The 7,257-nt window shown below is 39.6% G+C and overlaps 1 pseudogene; it reads right to left on the bottom strand.

The window, feature by feature from the left end:
* Positions 1-6,085: 6,085 nt before the first annotated feature.
* Positions 6,086-6,825, bottom strand: LOC102871177 (annotated as a pseudogene).
* Between the last annotated feature and the right edge of the window lie 432 nt (positions 6,826-7,257).

Genomic DNA, 7,257 nt, shown 5'->3' with positions numbered 1-7,257 from the left:
CTTAGTCAAGCACTCTTGTTGCTGAACTCACTCAGCTGGCTCTCCTTTGGATTGCTGAGGCTGCTAAATGCACAGGAGAAGAATGTCCACCCCTCTTCCTCAGAGCTGATGGGATGCGAAGAGCCAGTGACAGTGTAGCTCTCTACACACCAAGAGTACTACCTTAAGTCAAACACTCAAGATGAAGTCATTACCCTGGAGTCAGATCTGACTCATACCTGAACCTTCTGGGGGGTTTTGGAGGCTGCAGATCATTTGGGGGGAGATTGTCCATCTTTCTCCTACGGAGCAGCTGGTGGATTCGAACTGACTGCCTTTAGGTTAGCAGCTCAACTCCTTACCCACTAAGACCAGAGATCTCTAAGGCTTTGATTACCCACTGTAATTAAGCAGGGGTATTTTTGTTCTAAAACAAAATGTCTATGAATGATTGTATTAAATAACAATATGATTTGTAAACCTTCAAGAAAAATTTTTTTTAAAAAAATGTATTTCTGGATTCTGTAATGTTTCTACTCTTACTCGGATCTCATCTGAGTTGTTAGAATAAATTCCTAACTAGTCTGTTTTTCACTCTTTGTTTCCAGTAGAGTTTCCCGTAAATCCATTCTCCATGCTGAAAAGGAAATCTAAATGTAAATCTGACCTGCTTTGAAACTTTCAGTGACTGCACATTTGCCTCCATAGTGTAGAGGAAACTCCAGGGTCAGCCAAGGGCCTGCAGATACATAAATGCTTTAAGCAAGCAAGGAAGCATAACACCTGCTAATTATATTTATTGCCTTCTGATAGTACATAAGCAAAACCAAAACAGAACTAAAAAAAAAATCGCCATCTTGGACAAATAAAATCAGAGGTCCAAATGGGAGCATACTAGGAAAGAACTAAGAGATAAGGAGAAACTTAGGGGAACAGGTCACAAAGGGCTTTGTAAGCCTCTCATTCTGAGTGAAATGAGAACCATAGGACAGTTCTGAATGGAGAAATACCATGATTTTACTTTCACTTGAAAAGGATCACCCTGAGTGCTAGATGGAAATCATTGCCATCAAGTCAGAACCAACTTACAGTTGAACCTCCAATGAGTGCTGAAGCTGTAAACTTTAGGAGAGGAGTTTGCATCCTTCTCCCTGGGAGACCCTGAAGGATTTGAACTATCACTGAAGAGCAGCCCCATGTTTTGATTTACCAGCCAGACTCCCTACAGACTATGTTACCAGAGCTCCCTGGGAAGCTTTTCATATGTTATGTGCCGTCAAGTTGCCTGTGACTGTTAGTGACCCTGTGTACAACAGCTCTAAACTCTGCCCTATCCTATGCCAATCTCTCTCTGACACACATTCCCCCATTACCCCTGTCACCAAATCAATCCATCTCATTGACGGTCTTCGTCTCCTGCGCTGTCTCTCCACCCTCCCAAGCATGACCTCCCTCTCCAAGGACTGGTCCCTCCTTGCAATATGTCCAAAGTATGTCAGATGAAGCTTCAGAATCCTTGCCTCTAAGAAGCAGCTTGGTTTCACCCTCTCCAGGACAAACCTGTTTGTTTTCTTAGCAGTCCATGGTATATGTAATACTCTTCTCCAGCACCAAAGCGCAAAGGCTTCAATTTTCCTTTTATCAACCCTAGTCATTGTCCAGTTCTCTGATGCATAGAAAGTGATTACAAAGACCATGGCCCATATCAGGTGAACCTTAGTCTCCAGATTGACATCATTGCACTTCAGTAGTTAGAGAGGTCTTTAACTGCAGACTTTCCCATCATAATGCATCTTTTCATTTCCTAGCTGCTGGTGCCAAGAGTGTTGACTGTGGAGCCAAGCAAACCAAAACTGTGAACAATTGCAATCTCTTCACCATCCATCCTGATGCTGCCAATTGGTCCAGTGGTGAGAATCTTTTGATATTAAGCCTCAATCCATACTGAAGACTGAAGTATAGGCACTATGCTTGATTTAGCACCCACTATGGTACCTATTCAAATTTTAACTCATTACTGTGGGGTTGGAACAAACTCATAGCTGACCATCTAGCAGGTTTTCAGTGGCTATAAATCACTTTGGAGAAGATTGCCCATTTTCAATAGATATTTGTTGACATGAACTTCTAGAGTTTAACTGCATTGCAATCCTTCTGTAATGTGCCCTGCTCCCAGATAAGATTTGCCAATCTTTTGTGTATGTTTTTACTTTTAAAAAAATCCAATTGAGTGAAAGTTTACAAATCTTATTGGTATTTTCAGACTATCATTTATAGGTAATAATAACCATAAGTCAATACAATTATTGTAGTAGCTAAGCAAACCTATGTTGCATGTTGTTAATTTCATAACTCACCTCTGTTTTAATTTTTCCCCTTTCTTCCCACAGAATCACAATAAATTCCTAGAGGATGTCCTGTTGTAGACTGTTAATTGCAGTACACATGTCTTATCGTCTATTCATTTCAGATTGGCCTTCCCTTCACTTAGTCCAATACAGAAATGATCCATTCTTTTCCTGCTCTCCCCTTCTTTCCCCCGTAACCATCCTTTTTTTAACAGTGGTCTCATATTGTCTTTACCCTTTTGTGCCTGAGTTATTTCACTCAGCATCATGTCCTCCAGACTCATCTATGTTGTGTAGTGTTTCATAAATTGTTTTTCAATGCTGAATCATATTCCGTTGTGTGAATATACCAGTTATCAGTAATGTGTATTATAACAGCAACAATAGTGTGTATTAACATGACTGATATTTATTTCACCTCTATCGTGGGGTCTAATAATAAACCTAAGTGATTGGTATTATTTTCCATTTACAGTTGAGAAAATGAGACTAAGAGAGATTCGATAATTTGGCTAGCGTCTAACTTTAGAACTTGGAAGTGTTGAAGCCTGAAATTGACCCAGGTCTGTTTGATTCCAAAGCCTTTGCTCTATAAAAAATTTACTGTAACAAGGTTTAGCACATAGGAGGCCTACCAAGACAGTAATTTGAACCCAAATGCCTAGGTTATAAACTATTCTAGTTTTTTATCACTTATATTTTTAAAGCTTTATTCATATATAATTCATATACCATTCACCTATTAAAAGTATATAGTGGTTTTCAGTATATTCACAGAACTGTGAAACCATCACAATAAATTTTAAAACATTTTCATTATCTCTAAAAGAAACCCTTAGTCTGATTCTCCACCATCAATCCAACATCCACCCCTGCCCCTACATCTACTTTCCATATATTTTAGACATGGTCTTTTTTGACTGATTTCTTAGTATAAAGTTTTCACAGTTCACCCACAGAATAACATGAATTAGTACTTCATTCTTTTTTATGGCTGAATGTCATTTAACAGATATACCACATTATGGTTATCCATCAGATGATGAACATTTCCATTGTCTCTACCTATTATGAATAATGCTACTATGCACTTGTACACATTTTTGTGTGAACATGTTCTCATTTCTTTTGGGTACATATCTAGGTTTGGAATTACTAGGTCAAATGATGTTTGCTTAACTTTTTGAGGAACTGCTAAACTGTTTCCCATAATAGCTACACCATTTTACATTTCCATCAGCAATGTATGAAGACTCTGATTTATCCATGTCTTTGTCACATTTACTATTATCTGACTTTTCCTGGTGAGTAGTAAGAAGTGGTATCTCATTGTGGTACGCACACACCTACAGAGAAAAAGACATACACATATACTTTGTTGGTGAGAATGTATACAGAAAAACAAACACCAAGTTTTTATTTCTATATATACCAATTTGCAACATTAGAGTTCTATGATTTTTATTCCTATTTCTTATTAGATTTTATATTTTTTTAATTTTTTATTTTATTTCATTATTTTTTGTGTGTACCGTCAAATCAGATCAGACTGGTACAGGGGGCGATTGTTCCTCCTTCTCCAGCAGAGCATCTGGTGGATTCGAACCATATACCTCTGAGATTGCAGTGCAGCTTCTTGCCACTAGGCCACCAGAGCTCGCCTAGATTTTATTTTTAACACATAATTTTTCTGTACCTAAAATGATGTTAGCCAGTTTTCCCAAAAGGTCTTTCTTCCTACAACTAGTCTATGCACCATTGCAGAAAACCAAGGTGCTTCAAAACCAAATATTATAGTGGGGGAAAAAAGAGCTATTTAAATGGAATTAAGTTTCTATTTCTCAACAGTCAATTTGGTGGATCTGTCTGGGTGGTCTTACTCCAATACAGACTTTATTAAGTCCACTCATTGCCATCAGAACTGACTCACAGCTGATCCTCCTCCAGTGGATTTTCAGGGGCAGTAAAACATACAAGAGATTGTCCCTCTTTCTCCTGAGACAGATTTTATAATACTCCTGAAATTCCATTTGGAGAATCCTGAAGAACATCTCAGGCAGTTTCCCCTCAACAGTAAAAACTGTGATCTAAGAAGCCGACAGAAACTTCAACCGTGGAATAGGACAAAAGTGACATGTTAAGCTTCTGTGTATGGAGTATGATGATCAGGGTTTCAAATATGAGCCTCAAACCAAATGTCACAAAGGCTGACTTTCTGAATGGAAAGATTCTTTTGCATTAGCTGGATTCTCTGTGGCCTGCTCAGGAAACTCTGGTTGATATAATCTGTAGAGAGCTATACTTCCAGCCAGAAGGCCATGCTTCTCTGGAGGTTCAAATCCATCATGCCCTACTCAGGAGAGAGACCAGAAATCACAGTCTGTACAAGATTTACAGCCTCAGAAAACCTGCTGGAGGGTCAGTTCCAACTCAACAGCAATGACTGACTGGCTAATGTATCCTGCTTAGCAAGTGAAATTACAAAGATTTATTTATGATTATCCCGAGTGCTACTGGAAAGATTTGCTGTTAAGTACATTTATATACGTGTTGACTATCAAGGGTATATTTTCAGGTGCCCTTCCTGTTTAATGAGTTGAAAATTACCAATCTTTCCTTGGGTTTGGCCTGGTAAGGTCCAATTTATGCTTTGTTCTTTTCACTTTCTTGAATGTGAACAAAAATAGTATCAAAGGCTGAAATTCATAATGGTCATAGCTATTTTAACTTTTGATGGTAATAGAGAATATTTTATATGTTTAGGCATCTGAATATTCAAAATAGGCAACGGATAAGATAAACTCATCATCCCCCAACCTCCATTGCAGTAGGTCCAGAACAATCAATAACTGGCAGCTTCTCGGATTTTTGCTACCACTTCCAACTCAGGGCCATCCAGAGCGAGCCAAGTCCGTTCCCCTAACTAATCACATCCGACGCCCCACTTCCGGTTCACTCAGCACCAGCTTCCCCAGCCAACCCTAGGGCAATCGTTAGTCTTCCCTGTTTTCAGCATAAAGCTTTCCCACTCCCCTGCCTGTCTCTGAATCTGTCAAACCCAAGAGATGGCGGCTGACTACTGTGCAAGCTCTGAACAAAGTGTCCGCCTGCTCTCATGTAGGTGGTCTCCCATCTATCTGTTTCATGACTGTAGTTCACATTTTTACACATAACTGAACCAGCATGACAGGACTATATCAGAGCATTTTCCTGAGAAGCTGGGTGGCAACTCAACAGTTAATGATGTGTGATACTATCCTCCACCCCTATCCCTCCCTACCTATGGCCTGGAGATCAGGAACACAGGTTATACAATTTCTTTATTCTCGCCATTTTCAAAATAATCATTGGTTATCCTTTAAACAATATGTATCTTAGATATTGGAAAACAACTATGCATATCTGTATCATATTTAACTGGGATACAGCATTTTTTTTCTTTCCTAACTTAACAGCTTATAATTTTTTGAAGAGGGAACGTAATTAATTTGATACATTCATTAGGCAATTTCTTAACTTATCCAAGATAACTACCATCTGGACCTGCTGGTTTATATTTGGTCTAATTATCAATATATTCCATTACATTACTTTGTTTCTTGCACAAACTAATGAGATAATTCCATTTTTAACCCTTCACTATTTAAAGGTTTTTAAAAAATGTAGTATTGGTCTAGAATACTGTAATTATATTTTTTTTTGTTTTGTGTATTTGTTTTTAATACATGAGCTTATTTATTTGCCACACATAGAAAATGCTATTTCTGACTGGATTCAGATTTGGAGGTAGACGCTCTCTGAGAGGACAGCCTCCATCTCTTGGCAATCTGCTCCTGGCGTTTCTCTTTGGCCTCCTTCATTCTCTTGGCCAAAAGCTTAGTGATCTCTGCAGCCTCCTCCTCCTTAGTGCATTGTTTCTTCAGTGAAATGTGCCAGCGCTTGTGCTGCAGGACATGTGGAGTAACAAGATGCTGAATCTTGGGTGCTTTGGTCCTGGGTTTCTTGCCTTCTTTGTTCAGTGACTTTCTCACAACATATTTATGGGCATCATCTTCCTTGGAGAGAATGAAGAGTCTGCTGGCTCTCTTGGGCCCCAAGCGACAAGGCACAGTGGTATCAGTCAGTCCTGGGATATCCTTTTCCCCTTTCTTGACAGTAACCAAGTTGAAAACACTCAGATAGGAATCCACAATGCAATCCCGGACAGATTTGCGCTTCCTCTCTCCAGTTCTCCGTGGTCTGTAACAAGAGTGCCCCTTACTCAGCAGCAGGCAAACTCGGCCATGGGTCAAGACACCGTGCTTCATGGGAAAACCTTGCTTGTCGTTTCCACCACTGATCCGGACAACATATCCCTTCCACTTGTCACAAAGAGACTCAGCAGCAACTTCTATGGTCATTCGCTTCTCATAAAATGTACAAAGTTTGGTTCATCGTCCACTTCAATGAGTTTTTGGCAATCAGTGGCTGGGAAAGAGATGTTCATGTTCAGCATCATGGTGAAGCAGCTGATTGCCCCAGCGGCACCACAAAAAAAAAGAGCTTCTTTAAAAACTCTCTCCAGCCCCAGCACCTAGAAAAAAAGCCTAGCAAGACTCATTAAGTGTCCAATACATGTGCTAAATGAATAAATATTATTAATGGTTATTAAGGAGCATTGTTTTTGTTAAGCGCCACAGAGTATGAATCATAGAGACCCTAGTTCTATTCTGTGCCATCTTCATCAACTCTGACAAACTTGAGCCAAGAGTTGTAGTCATTATGTCAATCCAACTGATTGAGGGTTTTCCTCTCCTTCACTGACCCCTCCACCTTTCCAAACATGATGTCCCTTCCAGAGGAATGGTCCCTCCTAACAGCATGCCCACAGGATGTGAGATGAAGCTTCATCATCATTGCATCCAATAAACACCCTGGCTGCCCTTTCTCT

This window comes from Elephantulus edwardii, unplaced genomic scaffold, assembly GCF_000299155.1.
Source record: "Elephantulus edwardii isolate Elephantulus edwardi_28Jun2011 unplaced genomic scaffold, EleEdw1.0 scaffold00270, whole genome shotgun sequence".
Lineage (NCBI taxonomy): Eukaryota > Metazoa > Chordata > Mammalia > Macroscelidea > Macroscelididae > Elephantulus > Elephantulus edwardii.
This window is presented reverse-complemented; position numbering and strand designations above follow the sequence as displayed.